Below are 18107 nucleotides of genomic sequence, written 5' to 3'. Positions count from 1 at the left end.
GTGGAACTTAGGTAGAGTAGAGCTTATAAAATTCAGGGCTGGAGAAGAAAATTCTTGGGCTCTTGCTCTCACCAGCAGCATTTGCTTGATAGGAGATACTTAATTGTTTTGCTGTTTTCCCTCACTTCACCCTGACTCAGCCTTGGCACCAGGTGTCTTCTGTGCAACTTTGATGTCTTTGCCTACTTTTAAATTTACCTTCTTGCCTTGGAGGTCTCTAGTCAGCAAAAAAAAAATATCTTCATCTCTAGGTTCCACAGGTCTTCTACCACAACTACACATGCATGTGATTTACTACTCTAAACCCTTTCTTGTTGCTTATCCTGACTAATAGCACAAAAACATGGGCATTTACTGCTTCCTGAGGTGTACCACCTACAAATCTAATGTCAGGCTTCTGGTGAACAATGGGCATAAAACCTGCTACTGTTCATTCAAGGATTTCACCATAGTGCTTTAAAGGCTGTATCCACATAACTGTTTTCTTAAACTTTTGACTGACCTTTTTCAGTCTGTGAATTGTTTGGAGAGTATAGAATAGATATGTTAGTGACACAGAAAGCAAACTGTAGAAATGTAGTCTGATGTCACATATTAATGCACTGAATAATTTAAAACTGACAAGGTAGATAAAAAGTGTATGCTCTTATTCAGTTCAATATAAAAAAAGGATAGATGAGCTTAATCCTTTCTCTGTCTAGATGAAAAATGTGTTCTTATAATTAGTTATGTTAACTACTTGCCAGAGTTACTTTGTACGGTTCAAAGACCTTGTAAACCTTTACTGAACTGAGCTATTGAAATACACTTTGAGGCAGACTTCCTGTAATGGATTTGTATTTGTGTCGCCAATGCATTCAGGAAAAGTTTGAGTCCTTCTGCGCTTCTTTACCCATTCATTAAAATGATGTCCGTAGGAAGTGTTTTCCAGTGCTAATACTGTATATTATGTGAATATATTTTTATAAACTTATTAAAATGATTTTTATGTGACTATTACTTTCTTTGGATGAGATTTAGTCTTGAGAACAGAGCCGAGAAAAATAAACTTCTTATTACAGTGTACCAGACTTGGTTCTTTGCCTTATAATACAGTATGTGTTAAGCAAATGAGGAAAACTTGTACCAAATCAGGTGTTTCAGCATGTGAGGTTCTATGTGACACAAATGTTAGAAAACTCACTCTTGTTGCTGTACTGTTGCAAAATTAAGCATCTAATTTTCATTGAGTTTCCATGTAATGATGACTGCAACAGTAATTTACTAACTTTAATTAAAAATACTTTCCTGCTAATCTTTGGACATTATCCCTGTAATTATAAAAGGTGTCTGTTATATTAATAGCCTCAGAGACTGCCTTATTTGCTTTAAAATGTAGGTGCATGTACAATTAAACTTTTGCCATGTTTCACTGTGTTCTGGGTAGGATCGGTGACCATTATGCATTACAAGGCTTACAGAGCTGTGATAATGAACCAAATTTGTGCTGAAAATCTGTACTTCAAGGGAGTATTAAAGCTCATTAATTTCATTAGCTGAATGTATCTTTTTCAACATAATTTTAAAGAAATCTTGCAACACTATGTAAGAGTACTATGGCACTGCAGAATGGACCAATTTGTTTAGTAAGTGTGACTTCATCGCAAAAACATTTTCACATGATTAATAGTATACTAAGACAGGATTTTCTTTCAAAGTTTAGCATTTTCTTTTGCATATTTCTTAACGTCATTCAGCAGTGACACATTATATTCCACATCATTAGGAACTAGTAGAGTCTCAAGAGATGACGTTGCTTGGTACAGATCCAGTGAAGCTAGGAGTTATGCAGAACAGCCTCAAGGCATATGCAAAGTAAGTTGTAATCTAGGATGGGAGGACAAATCAATTTGATGTCTGAGAAGGCTGGAGTTGACTGCTCCCAGGTCAGCTCTTTTCCTACTCTTGCAATTCCTTCAAGCTTCAGCTGTTGCCTTTATCAGTTATGAATTGGAAAAATCCAGTCTTTTGGGACTGCTACTCTGGTTGTACATCTTCCTTCTGAGCAATTTTCTTTCCTGAAGTAAGAGAAGGCTATAGGTCTTTACTTATCTTTTTTTTTTAGTAGCTAGGAAGGATAAACAGTGTGAAGGAGAAAAAAAAAAAACCAGCTTTTTTTTCCTGTGGAGGGAGTTGAGGGCTGGTGGAAGTTTGACGATGCACAGTTGTAGGACAGAAGGCATATTGAAGGGATCAGAGAGAGGGGATCGGAGAGGGGAATTACAGGGGTGAAGTTGAGTGAGTATGGATGGCCTTGAGATTTCTCTGTCTCAGTTTTGTGTGAGGTGGTACACAGAGGACCCAGAGTTCTTGGAGGCAGAAGGATCCTTCCTTCCATCTGTTTTGGGTGGGCAGAGAACATGTCATTTGCTCATGTTTGGGTCAGCTTTAAATACCTTCCTGATCATTGTTTTGGGAGACATTCTACTAGGCATTCAAACAGAAGACAAACTTCCTTTCTTTTAATAGACTGATTTCCATACTGTTATTCTATGTGGTTGGCTCTGTCCAACTAACAGATTGTAATATATCAGAGTTATGGTAGTTGACACCTCTTAAAGGTTGTCTCCGTATTTAAGTGGCTGTCTGTTAGGCTTTAGTTATCTTTCAAGTGTTTCATGACAACAATTAAAGGTAGCTCTCCAAAAGATGAGGTTGTGGTATCTCCTCTGAAAGGAGTAGCAGCCCATGTTTCAGACCTGTACTATGTATGCTCCAACACTTGCTTCAGCATCCTATTGAAAATGGTATTATTGTCAAGAAGCTGGTAAAGGATATCAGGATTTAACCTGAGTCAGTCTCCTAGAGATAACAGCCTTAGCCAGTTAAGAATTTCTATTACTTTGCCATTATTCCAATAAATAATTGGTTTTTTTGCTAAAATAACATGCTATTGATAATATTAAGTTCTGTTATTAAGGACTGAAAGTGGTCAAATATCCCTTCTTTGACAATGTACTACTACATAAATATTTTTCCCTAATTTTTTTCTGTTCTTTAATGCAAGTGAGATTTGTTGTGTGCCCTAAATTATAAAGACTCTCCATAACCCAGCTATGTAGCTAAAGTACTTGTTAGAAATTGCTGTCTTCGTATCTTCCATATCTTAATTGCTTTTTATCTACTTTTAGCTAAAAACAAAGAAACCCCACCTGCTAAAGTCACAGCAGATTAGTCTGAAAGCAATGCATCTATAATGATAGCATAGTCCAAAGAATCAGTGCTTTGCTGTTAGTTGAAGAACTCTATTGTATCAACTCAATCAGTTACTAAAAATGTACACTGTACAAATAAACATAACTCTCTACTTTTAGAGAAGTCCCATATTTGTTTCTGTATTTATGTAAGTTAAATAGATTTGATCATTATAATCATAATTCATTATAACATTGGTTTAGCTAAGATTAATACTAAGCGTCATTCCATAGCTCTTGTTCATCTGGAGGGAGAACCTCCTTTACAGTCTGAATGATGGGTTGATTTCTAAGTGATCATTCTCCCTGCTAGGTCTGCTGTTTGGTACTGTGTGTTTCCAGAGGTGTCCCTCTCCTTTTTGCATAGTCATTAGTCTTTCCTAATAGGCAGAAGAGATGATAAAGAATTCAGGGGAGCTGGATGTTGCAGCTGTTTCTAAAGCAGGATAACAGTTTGGTTTGCAATTAAGAAAAATAAGTTTAAAGCATGATTTCAAACTTCAGCAAAAAGAACTTTCCTTTCAAATAATGACAATACATTTTCTCATATAAAAATGTAAAACTTATTTCTTCTGTCCCAAGAGAACAACTGAAAAAGTTAAGATAGTGAAAATGCAGCATATATTTTCCTTAGTGTTGATTGTTCCCAAGCTCTCTGCGTTTGTTCTACATGTAGCACAACATCAGTAACAGAAAGGGCAGAGATCTTGACACATATGTAAGAAGCAGCCAAAATTGTGATCAGGGAGGAAAGACTTCATACAAAGCTAGAATGAAAACTGCTGGTGTTTATTCAGAAGACTATTCTGAAATTTTATTTCCTTTACTAATTGCTATCATGTGACATGAAGTGCTTTGTCTAAGTCTTGTTTCCTGGATGAGAAGTGCATTTCAATACCTCTTATTGAAGTGAATTGTTTACCAATTTTTGTTGGACTGTTTTTTTATGGCTGGTGTCCTGTGTCGTCTTCCCCCCCCCCCCCCCAAAAAAAAAAGAAAAAAAAAAAGCTATAGCTGGCTGATTTGTCTGCTCTAAGTCAAAATGTAGCATCTTCCCTGATTTACACAACCAAGAGAAATCCTCAACCAGAAAGCAATTGTTGTTAATTAGTATCACAGTGTCTTAAAGAAGAGTTGTTGAGTCTTTTAATTTTGCAAAGTTGATTTTATTTTAATGTCCCTGCAGACTGCTTTCTTCATGAAGTTTAGTAATGTTAATGATAATAAAGTCATTTGCAATTACTGTGATACAACTTTGATTAAGACAAGCTACAAGGAGAATTGAGCTAGGAACTAGTGATCCTCTCCTTTATTTAGTAGTTTCTTTTATTAATGTAATTTAGTTGAAGGGTATCTATGAGATGTCTTGGAGTAGTAAGTTCAGATGTTTGCCTAAAACTAAATCAATCTCCTGAATTTTCTGACGCAGACAATATTTCAGTGTGGTGAAATTGTGGGCTGGGTTTTCCATTTCAGTCAACTTGATTTGACCTCACTGGTGTTGGAAAAATTTATTAGTTATGCTGCTTTCAAAGTGACTTTCAGGTCCTGTTATTTTCCAAGGAAATACTCATCAAAGTCCTGATCTCTTTTGAATAGGAACCCAATTGGCAGAAGCGAGATCATGTACCACCTACTCCCTCATTGTTTTTTAACTTTGTTTTTGCAAGACTGTAATACTACTTCCCTTAAAATGTTTCCAGTTCCAGAATTTTTGTTATGAATAGACTATGCTTTGAGGAAAAAAGGTGGAACTACAAGGCAGCATACAGGATAATTTTTTAATGTGTGAACCTTTTTCTAGCTGCAAAATGAAAAGACAGGTTTTCAGAACACTGTAGACATTTGTGGAAGTAACGTTGCCTATACTTACTGTGATAGGAGACCAAATAGAAGCCAAAGAAAGAAAATAGAGGTTTTGACAATCTTCATGCAAGGTGTTGCTCACATCCCTACCCATGATTATACCGTTTCTCCTACAATGCTGATACTAAAATTGTAGTTGCATGGTATCTTGCTAACTTGCTAATTGCTTTATCTCTAATGGAGTGTTACTTATTAGGTCCTTCTCTTGATCTTTTCTATACTATCTATTTAAACAATATCAAATGCAATTATTTTCAAGACTGGAGTAGAAGTGGACAGGATGATTCTACTAATGCTGAGCTATTACACACTACTTCCAGTTTGAGACATGTATGATTATTAAATAACATGTATTATATAGTAAGAATAACTTATAATTGGTTTCTGAATGTCTCGCTTTCTTGGCCAGGAAGTCCAACTTGCTGATATAGCATCATGAGGCGAGGCTACGTTTTTTTTAAACTATGTTCTAACCTGAGATAACAAAATAAGCAGTGGTATTTGTATGAAAAGTGAAAGGGTTTGTGCCATTTTAAGCAATATCAAGTTTTTGGCCCTTTCTGATATATGAGACTGTTCTGTGATAGTCATCTTTTAGTATTTCCGGAGGTATTGGCTTTATAAATATCAGTCATGTAATAAAAATTATTATATCAACTTAGCTCAAGTGTCATTATTTACTTCAAAATAGGTAAGGGGCAATTTTCCTTTTATGAGCCAAGTTAAGCCATGAAGGAGTGCAACAGCATGGTGCCAGCTTTGGCTCTGCTCTATGCTTCTTATTGCTGACAGAGCAGCTGACCTTCCTGAGCTAGGGAGGAGCAGGTGGAGAAGCCTCCAAAGACAGGCAGCAATGTACCAAAGGAAAGATCAATGACTATCATTCACTGAGCTCTTCCAGGATAGAATGGTTATACTTGCATATATAAGGACTTGGGAAGCGTTAAGTACTTCGTAGTTCAACAGTAACTCAATTTTAGAAATACTTATTTAAAATAGTAATACCAGCCACTCAGAGGCAGTGTTATAGTCATCCTTCTCTTCACTTGCAATCTGAGAAGTCAAATAAAATAAAAGGACTGTTTTTCAAGGACATTATTAAATATAATGTAATTTAATGTTCTCTGTTAAATGTCGTTAGATGTCAAGGCAGCTTATATTGATGATAATTTAGTTAATTAACAAGACTTTCACTCTGTAGTAGTTTGACACCCAAGCAGTAAACATTGTGATTTGAAACTTCTCTTAAGGTTCTACAGAGTGGCTTCTTCAAAAGTAATAAATATAAAGAAAAGCAAAAAGGTGAATCAAGGCTAATCCTCAGAGTAATATTAAGTTTCTATTAAATAGCTTGTATGACCTTTGCACACTGGGCCATTGATCCTGTCACCGGACGGATACATAAGGCCCAGATGCTGGACACCATGCTCCTGTTATCACATTTGAATACGTGTGAATTTGGTGCAATCTGTACTGGAGCAAGGAGTTCATAATAAGACCTGTTCAGAATACTTCTGTGGCAACATCGTATTATGTTTTTCCTTTGAATTAGCTAGCTGATCTGATCACTTTTTTCTTCCAAAGGTCCAGCAAAGCATCTAAAATAATTTGCACTCAACTATTGAGTTGTATAAATATTTGATGACATTAAGTCCTGTGGGCACTGCAATAATTACACAAATTGTAATGCTAATCCTTGGTATCAATAATGCCTTTGGAGAAAACAGCATTATATACTTCACTCCTAGAGAATAATAACAATATTAACGCAGCACTGACGCTTGGCAGAACTGCTTCCCCAGTCTATGTTCACTTGGCAATTGGAATTGCAAAGAAGCATAGAAAGCACACATTTCTGGCTGCAGTTCTGCTTCCAGAGTGGCAGAAAGAATTTGGCATTTAATGATATGCAAAGTGTTGTTCCTGTTTGATTGTAGTATACTATACATGCCTTGGAGCATGACTTAAAGTAATTTAACAACTGGCATAACAGGCATTTGGGAAGAAACTAATTTCATACGAAGGCAGATCACAGACACTAGGCTTGTTCATAAAAATGTTACCTTGTCATGCTATATGAAGTTGGATATCAAGCTAGCAAGATGATGTGGGGGGCAACATCACTCAGTTTAGACTGGATGAGATCCACTTGACAAAATAGCATAATTAGTGAAATGTAAACATTGTAGCTAACCTGCTGTACAGACCGATATCAAAGAGCAAATTATTTTATTTCTTAAAAATTTCTCTGAGTATCAGTTTGGACTCTTGCATACTGGTTCTGTATTACTCCATGGCTACCCATCACTGCCTGCTTCCTCTATTTTATTAACTTGGAGAAGGAAACAAATCAGTTGGAATGAAAAGTGATTTTGGTTTTGGAGTCCACTTGCTTCTCAGCTATTTTGCTGGTAGACTTGTCAAATTGAATAATTGTCAATAACTGTTGTCAATATGTACTGGAAACATAGCTGAAGCTGCTAGTGTGTTCAAGTAGCTCACAGTGAATTTGCAGAGACAGGAGGGGGGGAAAAACGTAGTAGCAGCCTCTATTAGTATGTCTCAATTTATGTCGTTCCCCATGCCAGAGCGGGATCTGGAGCGCTAAAGGCTTACAACTCAGCTTCTATCTCTTTGCACCTGAATGCAAGATGAAGGCTAGAGGAGAGCTGGTTTTCAAAACTGTCAGATTTTTTCCTTTCCAGTCTTCCTCAAACTAGTCTGACTTATTTTTGTGCCAGTAAAAGAATGAGGAGAAAATTGGAAGTGGTATGGTATATCGTCAGAGAGCTTGGATAGAGGTCACTGGGTTGAGAGTCTTAAAGTGCTGTCCTTGATGTTGTCATCAGTGTGGTTAAGGGATTCTGTATTTAGGTGATCACCGAACTGAATAAAATCTGTGGTTGTTTTTGATACCCTCAGCGCTAATTAAGGGAGAACCCCAAATTTCTCTTAGCATATGTAAATCCCAGTTCTTAATCTTTCATATTCAACAAGATTGTTGTAAGAGCTTTGAGACTTTTGACATAACTGAGGTTGAAATTATTTTTAAAATAGAAATTATTTGCACTTTCTTAGCAGCTTTCATCCAAGAAATTAAAGTGCTTTACCAACCATAATGAAGTAAGCAACATAACATAGCTGGAAGTAAGAAAGGGATATAACTAATTCCCTTCTTGCTGTGAGAAAAATGACGTAGCAAAAAGTGCAAAGTCAAACCTTCTGAGGAAAGGCAAACCAATTTTTTCCCCACTATGTATATTTTCAATTCTTTTTCTGTATTCATGTATCTTATCATGTAGCTCTAAATGATTATATAATCACTTTCTGTGAGATGCCTATGTATCCTCACTGAATTCATAGGATAACTATATAAAATAGTGTAGAACTGATTTGGAAAAATCAGTATGACCCAGCCTTCAATCAATGGACTTTACAGTTCCTTGATATGTTATATGCTTAAACATGAGCGATACAGTACAAATGTTGTATAATGACTTCTGTATGTAGAGATAATTTCTCTTGCACAGGAAAGAACTTATCAAGTGTCAATTCAATATTTCCTTTAAACTGAATCTTAGGATGTTACATCCCAATTCTGTGTCACATAATGGCTACTGTTCATCTCTCACTACAGTGATTTTAGGTTAGGATGTTTTGCTTTAAAAAAAAAAAAAAAAAAGAAACAAAAAACCCCACCAAAAAAAAACAACAAACCCACCACCAAACCATAAATACTTTTTATAGCAGTAAAAAATGGACAATTAAGACAGTGATACCTTCTCACCATTTCTGTGTTACTTTGTGGACTCTAATGTGTCTGACAATGCAATCTGACAAATGCAGTAGACGAGTGTTCTATCCTATTCTGAATTTTGTTACAGTTGCCATTTTTGGTGAATATTAATTAAGTTCTATGTGACACCTCTCCTGAAACATTAGAATTCAATGGTATAATGAAATTCATAGTCGAACATGCCAATGCTCATTTGAGACCTGTTTATCATATTCCCTTCAGTTAAATAAAAAAGATAATTTAGGAAATGTTTTAGGTGAAATTATAGATTAGTGTTCTACTTATTCATGCTTAAAATTGAGTTCTATTTCAGCTGTGGTGGCCAATAAGTCTGATATTTTAGGGTCTTTTTTCCACGTTAGTTCTTAAGGTTCATTGTGTATCAGTAAGTGATCCTTTTTCTGCATTTTAGCAACAAATCTCTGATCAAAGGAATATAAAAACCTAAACATCAAAGGTGCTTCTTAAGGGTTTACAAATCTGTTTTCTTCTGTATCACAGAATACGGATGCTAGTTTTGAGGATACTGCATTTTTATCTCGGGGTGGGGGGGAAGTCTTCAGTCACTAAAACAATATCAAATCTACTGGTAATTTTCATCCTTATATAATATATTAGTTTTTCCATTTCTTCCACAGAGCCATCTGGACGATAGGCTGCAATAAAGAGTGCATTGAATATAATTATAGTAATTCAGACAAAAAAGTGTTATTTCACCAAAAATTAACATTGTTAAAAATTCTAGTATGACTTTCAATTACGGAAAAAAAGCAGCAGAATTGACTAGACTAAAAGCATATCAAAACAAGTGCAGCAGAGAGATCTATAAAAAGAAGGAAACCAACAAAGAAGTCAGACATTGGCGGTTGAATGGTGGTCATCTCCCCTGTTACTGGCAGCAACTGAACATGTTAATGTCCATGTTGTAGTAAAATTTTGCAGCTTTTTTTTAACTCAGTGTGCAGTTCTTTTACATTCATTACTGCTCCTTTGTTTGGGAACTTTACCATTATGGGAAAATCTGACCATACACGGATAGTGGTACATATATCAAAATTGTAGGCATGGAGGAGGATGGCAATAGTGCATGGCTGTGTGCACGCAGTTCGGGGTGGGGGCAGGAAGCAGTGGGATCCTCAAGACTGATGTTGTCCTATTAATGAAAAAGCTAAGTGTTTGTCAGGAGAAAACAGCCTGCCTAAATCTTAGGGGTACTTGGCTGGTGTATATATATATGCTGTCTTTATTATTAGAATCTCCAACAGATCTCAATAGTGTTTTCAGTCAGCTGTGCTTTCTTGAAGATGTTCAGGGACAATCCCCTAAAATCCTATGCTTTCTGCCAAACTTACTGTGTTGTGATGTTTACTTGTGTGCTTTGCCACGGCAGTGCATCTCTGAAGGCATATATGATCAAAAATCTACCATCCATGTAACAAAAATACATATAAAACCATTGAGGAAGAACACTTATTTCACAGGTCAGGTGAGATCTCAAAGTCTGTAAGACCCTCTGATCTCATCTCCCCTTCCTTTTTATGAAGCTCAGGTGTGGTCTGTGGACTAGTTTCTTTGACTTTTCTGCTCTCTTTGAATTCTTTCCTTGCTCATTTTTGACTGGACACAATCCAGCATGTTGTCTTCTGCTCTGCTCCTGTTATTGACTATTGCTGGTCCTTTTTATGATTATTCTTCCTCTCTCACCCAGTCCATGGTGAGATTTCCATTTCTTTTCCTTATCTCCTGCAAGAGACTCTAGTGTTGTGGTTATTGGGTTTTTAATTCAGTCTGAATTTGCTAATTTTGTCTTTTGGGTTCAATTCTTCCCCCCCCGCCCCCCCCCCACTATGTGACAGATGCCTTTACATAGGCACAGGGAAGTGGAATTTACTCCTGGTGGTTTGAAGTAGTTTGGTGTCTGTGCATTTCCAGCTTGTAAGTGGTGATACATTTGTATTGCCTCCACATGCAGTAGTAAACTCCATTCAGGAGAACAGTGGCTTAAACCAAAATTGTGACAGGCTATCACTTCATACTCATGGAAGAATAAATAATAAAGAGGGTAGTAATGATCAATACCTGGAAAGAGGATCTGCAGCCAAAACATATTGAGTAGGAACCTGACAGACTGCAATCTGCTTGTATGAAGCACTGATACAGAGGCTATATAGTGTGTTTCTGAATGAAACCATAAATTGACCCAGCCGTGCCAGGTACAGATTTTTAGGAGGTCTGTGGAGTCCCCATAATTATCCAATGTAATAGCACAGAATTCTGTATGAAGCAGCTACGTGTCTCTTCTGAGTGTTATTGTCCTTGAAAGTGGTGTTAAAACCTCCATTGATCTGTATGGGAACTCAGCTGGACTACCTCCAAATGCTTTTGAAAGTCCTACTGGTTTTCCCTACATTTTGATTTATCCAGTCTATTCTAAAGGGCAATGTCAATCTCTAATGGATGCTATTGGTATTTTCAAATGAGGCACGTTTTAAAATGTGGAAACAGCTTTGAGAATAATTCCTGGTAAAGTAAACGTTGAGTGTTAGCTTTTTGTTGTTGCTGTGCAGAAAAATACAGTTTTGCTTGGGGTCGATAAAGAGATAGAAAAGTGTGGTTAATAATAAAAGCTGAAGTGGGAGTTACTTTAATAATGGGATGTCATGTGTAAGCCTATAAAATAAATAGTAATTATCACATTTGAGAAACTACTCTGTTAGAATTTGTATTGCTCTTGACAGCTTCATCTGTACATCAAGCCTTACTGGATTACACACTTTCTTGTTCTTAATGAGCAAACAAATGAAACAGAAATTCTTACCCTGATAGAAGGTGTTGATTTCAACAAAACCTAAACAAAAATAGGTAAGAGAGCCAGTACAACAGACTCCAGGATTATTTCTTGCTAATGCATTTTGCTGTTACGAAAAAGGTGGAAAACATAACTATAGTTTTATTATTATGTTTCTCTTCCTCCTATGTGGCACATGTTGTGAGAGGTAGATTTTACATATTATGTAGCCCAAATCAGGGAAGTTTTATGAGCAGTAGTGAATTCAGAATAAAACTCCATAGTTTTTGCAAAGAAATGGTGATGATGTCTCCTGTTCATAAATCCATAAACTTTAGTATATCAGATTTGGAGGAGATGGTGAGCATTGATGGTGGTCCTATTCTTTTTCTCTCTATATATATACACAAACCCCCCATTTAAGGAAAATTCCAGCAATATTTGTCCTTTGAGGAAACCTTTTAATGTAGCTTAGTTTATTGTTAAATCTATACAATTTTTGAATACTGACTTACAGCAAATATATCCAAGAAAATAATCTACAACTGTTAGCCATGTTTTGTTATAATTTTTATTTAAATATCTGTGAGGTTTTGTTCAGCATTTATAATGAACTTACATGTTCTTTGCATTCTTTAGGGAGATTGGAAGTACAACACTTTCTAACAACGTCAAACTTTTATTTTATCAAAAAGAACTTCACCAGTACCTAACTCATAAGAACACATTCCGAAGTGTATTTACTTTAGTATACTTGGTTATAAAGATAAAAGTAACTTCTATAGCTACTTAAAGATATGTAATTTATCTTCTGCCCATCAGTTCTGAATTTAGTCTTCTGAGCCCTAGAAAGTCAGTTGGAGTTGGTGTGTGTTAAGAAGTAAGAAAAACAAGTTAAATCAAATGAAGTAAGGAGCAGAAAATAAGTTGCTAGGATCTCATTATCTGTCCCTTGACAGAGTTTTGTTGTGTTTTTTCTTTTGTTCTCTTATATGGGGCAATAAGTTCATGTAATCAGAACTAGTCTGTGAAATCGAGGTGTTGTGTATAAAGAGGATGTAGGGCACACGCTATATGCATGGATTAGCAAATGTGAATCACTGTCAGGTGTGATTGAGGAAATATATTTTCAGTAAAAGTTATTTCAGTGTGCTGACTTCATTCACAGTGATGTTAATGGCAAAGCTATTGATTTTGACATTAGCAGGATTACAGACTTTACAGTTTTATCTAATTTAGGCTTCTGTTCATAGGCAAGCTCTGATGCCAAGGAAAAAAGGGAGACGTACCTGTCCAGCCCAGCAAGTAAGGTGCTCGTTGCTCAAAATGGGAGTAGCACTAAACACTAGAAGCAGCGCTGATTGAGCTGTTCTAACTCTGCACAGTGCTTCAGTCAGAGAGAACCCCCTTTGCTCAGCAATAAAGCGGGGACCCCTGGGTGACAACTGGGGGTTCAGCGAGGCCCATCCCCAGCTTGCAGCCGTGCACAGCTTTTTGCAGACTCCCCCCCACGAGGGGGCAGGGCGATCTCAGTTTCCTGCGTGGTCAGAATACTGGTAAAATAGAAGCAGCACAGTTTTATTCCAAAATCTGTTTGTCATCCCGCTTCAGCACAAATTTAACTTAATCACAGCAACACCCTAGCAATCGCGAGGTTGGTACTGCCTGCAACTGTTGCTAAAATGCTGTGTGTTACCCTCTAGGTGCGAGTGCGTTTGAGCCTCTGAGGAGGCCTGGGGTCGCGTTGGCAGCACTTAGGTAATAGCAGTATTGCAAAAGACTGTTTGCAATTCCCTGGCAATCACATTGCAGCCCGAGGCTTTGCTGCAGCAGAGATCCTTTTTGGATAAGGATGATGTTTGAGCTAAACTTCTAATGCAAACCTGGGAAGTGAGAGGCATTTTATTTAAGCAGCCAGGGCATAAGTGCCAGTAGGTCAGGCTGCAGCACCGTTCAGCTGCAATGCAAGTGCAGCACCTCAGCTATTTGATTTTCACTATGGTACTGGCTGTCTGCCCCCAACGCGAGAGAGTGAGGTATAGTCAGATATTCATACTGCACGTTGATCGTGCTGAGGATGGACGGGATCAGGGCCAAGCAGCGCAGATGGCAGGAGGGTCTGTAAATCCCAGTTACATATTGCTGGTGCAGTATTTGAGCAATAGGCCTCTATAGACAAGAGCTGTATCTGAAATCTACGATCCACTAGATAGAAGCTAGGGAATTTATGTTCGATTGTGCTTTGCTATGCAGCGAGCAATCGGGTAACTGTCTGTCTGTGGTGCCTGAGCACTAAGGCAAGTGACTTGTTTGGTTTTCCTGTTGGCCCTGCTGCAGCTGTCCTGCACTGGAACGTGGTCTGCAGTTTCCTAGGTGTGTTTCATGCAGTGAAGAGTCTTAACCTGTTTGGTGCCTTTATAAAGCATTCTTTTTGTTGTTATGGAGGTCGCCTTTGTGATGATGATGCAAAAGAAAAGCACAGTAAAGCTAGTGCAAGTTACACACAAGGAATAAATAGCTGTAGGAGATTGATGCACTGTGGAACCCTGGAAGGAGCAATAATGCAGGATCAAAAAACCTTCCTAAATGTACTGAGTTAATGGAGTTTTTTGCATTTTGTGTCATCTCCCTGCTCCTGTTCCAAGCTTTTTAAAGTTAGAGACCTAAATATAAAAGCAGAAATGAGAAGAAAATAAAGGGAACAACTTGGTTATATTTTTAAAAGGATAAAAAGAGACAACAGAATGAATACTAGGCTACTATTCCTAGTACCATATATGCTGTTCTGTCTTGTGTCCAAGTTCAACTCTATTAGCTTTAGAAAATCTTCATAAATGCAGAATTCTCACCTAGTGGTGGGGAAGGAGGAGCCTATAACTTGGGTACGTTTTGTGCTGGTTCATTTTTTGTACATAAGGCTTTGCATTTTAGTCATGAAATAAAATCTCTGCAAAATGTTCTACAAAAATAGTTATGATAAATCAGTGGTGGCAGAAGACAGGGTGACACTAAACCCTAATAATTAGGGCTATCCTGGCTAGTCTATACCATGTTATGCAGTCACACCTGTGCTCTGACAATGCATTCTTTTTATATGTTGGCTTCTATTCTGGCTCCAGTCTAGAGCCAAGTGGATCACAAAATGGGGAAACTCTGGTATTAGCAATAGCAAATATTGCACTAAAGGTTAGCATAGGCTTACACTTGAGCTATGCAGGTACAGGTAGCATGGATGCTTCTGAATTTACATGCAAAGATGTACATGTGCTATAAAAAGCAAATACACACCCCTGCCTCAAAGTATGGATTTGTTCTAACAGAGATAAACTGTCATCCTTAATGTACCGAATGTTCAATGGATGATCTTCCTACAAACCTCCAAAAAAACCAAACCAAAAAAGAACAGATTTTGCTTCTCCCATATTATGTTTATGTTCAGTGTCTCAGAACAGCCGCTTTCTCTGCAGAGATCCACCTTCTGATAGACACAGTGAGAGACACTTGCTTTCCAAATGTTTTTTTTCATCTGTTCCCAAATAATGAAAACAACTTTCTATAGTGTTTGCATTTATTTTCAGTTAATGTAGTGACTACTCTTTGCTTCGCTCTCTGTAAAAGCAAGGATCATCCCATACGTGGTGGTGCTACAGTTCTGCAATAAATTTTACCAGAACTCAGAAATACATAGGAGTTAGTTTACATTTGAAGTAGAGGTGCTAGATTTTGTGTTTAAAAATTAACATTCATAGATGTAAGTCTTATTTACCAATATCCTGCTGTGATGAGAATAACACATTAGTATATTACATAGATTCAACTAAGCTAGATTTCCATTTTGTAATTATATTTTTTCCACCTGAAGTTTTCTGTCCCTCACTGAGAAAATGCTTTGTATTATACAATGGAGTTTAAAAAGCCACAAACCGATCTGGATTTGTGGTGCATAATTTCTATTCATTTTTATGTATATTAATGTTTAATCATGTTCCTGATTTCCATAAATGACCCACATAACATACCAAACTTCTTCCACATTTTAAACGGCCCTAGGTTTTGATGAACAAAATTGATAGGTATGAGATGAACAAAAGAATATTGATGACACATAATATAAGCCTTGATCAAAAGTTATGAACTTGTCAGATGGTCTGCCAAAAATGGATTATTTTCTAAAAGTTTGAAATATGGCTGAGATGCATGCTGGCCATTATTCAAAGCCTTTAATTTATAACACTGATGCTGTTAGGCAACTGATAATCATAGGGTTTAATTTCCTACAGAATTGGGCATAAGTGTAGAATGCTTTATATAATTTAATATGCAAAAAACCTCTCAGAATTTTTAGAATAGAATTTATATCATTGTCTAATCTGACATAGATTGATATTAAAATTGGAATTTTCCTAGACAAGTGGTATTTTGTTGAATCCTTGATGTTCACATTTTCAGAAATCTCTAGATGCAACTTTATGTCCATCTTTAGTAATATACAAACTGTAGTATTTTGTTTAGTTAAACATTATCCTATAATTCTCTTCTGAATGCATAATACTGTTTTTATTCGCTCTGGATTGTTGAGATCTCTCTGGTGGGTTGTGCATAAATTATAGACTTGTTGATTGTATTGTCTTTTTCTGCCAGTTAATAGTAAAACATAGTACATATTGAACGGGGCAGTTATCTAATACAGATAATCATTTAGCTAAACCTATTTTTATATAGCTTTTGAGGTTCTGTTTGTACTTTTTTCTTTTGCAAGGGATAATAATAAAGTACAAGTTGGTAAAAACTCGCCTGCAAAAAAAATTTTAGATGTCTTCCATCATAATCTCATCCCAACAAAGGTGGTTTCATCATAAAAAGCTTTCCAGCACCAGACAATCTTGCAGAACCATAGTGTTCGACGGGACTCACTGAACCACAGCAAGCATCTGATGTCCTAGCTGTCGGCTGAGTAACCTCCCTTTGATCTGCTGTGTTCTGCAGACAGCTAGCCATGAGGCAGCTTGGATCTGAGGTCAGGGATCTTGCTCAGTGTTAGATTATTGTGGAGATGAAATACTAATGAAATCATGAAGTCACTGGCACAGGACCAATTAACATTATAAAAAGCCAACTGGCGAAGGGTCCTTCCTGGCCGAAGGAAGACCTGTGGTCCCCAGGGCATGACTCTGCAGGCCCTCAGGAGTACCTGAGCAGCTGAATGAAACTGCTCTTCTTTGGGACTTAACAATATGTTAATTTTACTCAGCTACATATAGGGATCTAGAAACAATGAGGTTTCCAAAGATTTTTTTTTTTAGGTTTTTGTGAAAAATATTTTCTGCAAAATATTTTAAGCTTGACTCTGCCTTACCTCAAAGCAGCTTGTTCTCTCTGCAGGTTTACAGAAAACTTTCTATTTCCTTCCTGAGTGTTTTTTTATTAAACACTCTCTTTTAACAACATGGAAAACATGCTTAACAAAAAGTGTCAATCGTAATAGTTCCATGGCCTTTAATTTATATTACTTGAGAATCTGACCCAGTATTCTAGCGAGTAAAACTTTGTTCTATTTAATATTTTATCTGATTGGATTAACAGTATACAAAGATCTGACTGACTTCATGGTGTAGAAAAGAACAAGTTATGTCTATTGGTAAGTAAAAGCTAATGTTTTGCATTTTAACAGGGAAGGAAATGAACAGTGGCAGTAAAAACACATCTGCCAGAGCAGAGCCTAGTGGCAAAAGTTACCTCTTGTTAGTGTGATGACAGTATCCAGATGTCACACAGTTAGGGGCATTTGCTAAAACCTTTTTGAAGTAGGAACACCTGTGACCGTCAAAAGTGATAAATATTAGATAATAAAATGCATTCTTGGTAGGTGTACTGTGTAGCTAACATAGTCACTGATAGAGCAATCAAATTCCTTGCACTTTGCTTCAAAACACTTGTTTCTCTGTTTATTCGTATTTATATGGTATTTTTCCTTTGGCTGAATCTTTGAGGGCCTCTTAATTTACTTTCTTTTTGCAGCTATTTTTATATAAAATGTATGCTATTGTGTAGTTTCCCATTTACTTTCCTGTTTTTCTTATTTTTAGACTGATATTCTGCAGGTCTGAAGTGTAACTGTCTGGAATTTATTTGGTTAACCCCTGGGAACTGAGGGTGCATCTTCCTGTGCAGTTGCACATTTGCGTGGTGTCTGCTGGGTGTTGCCTGTTATGAGTATGGAAACCATATGCAATAAGCACATTGCTGTGAGCTATGTTTAAGCATAAACATTTGAAATATCACTCTGTGGTCTTTGCTTTCCTCAGTTTCAGTAAATCTCAAGTAGGGTTTTAGGCTTTTGAGGAAATAGAACCTACAGCATGCTTGAGTTCTTTATTCATTTGAACTCAAAATATTGCCTCATCTAAAGCAAAAAACCACCGCA

At 36.9% G+C, this 18107-nt stretch overlaps 1 long non-coding RNA gene across 1 annotated transcript in view; it reads right to left on the bottom strand.

Annotated features, from left to right (window-relative positions):
• Positions 1 to 2160: 2160 nt before the first annotated feature.
• Positions 2161 to 18107, bottom strand: part of LOC142603677 (uncharacterized) — a 29975-nt gene continuing 14028 nt past the window's right edge. The window contains exon 3 of the long non-coding RNA XR_012837573.1: positions 2161 to 2377. This is a non-coding gene — a long non-coding RNA (uncharacterized LOC142603677). The remainder of the gene's footprint in view (positions 2378 to 18107) is intronic.

The sequence above is a fragment of the Balearica regulorum genome, chromosome 13 (genome assembly GCF_011004875.1).
Source record: "Balearica regulorum gibbericeps isolate bBalReg1 chromosome 13, bBalReg1.pri, whole genome shotgun sequence".
Lineage (NCBI taxonomy): Eukaryota > Metazoa > Chordata > Aves > Gruiformes > Gruidae > Balearica > Balearica regulorum.
Note: the sequence above shows the minus strand (reverse complement) of the source record. Positions and strands in the feature narration are given on the sequence as shown.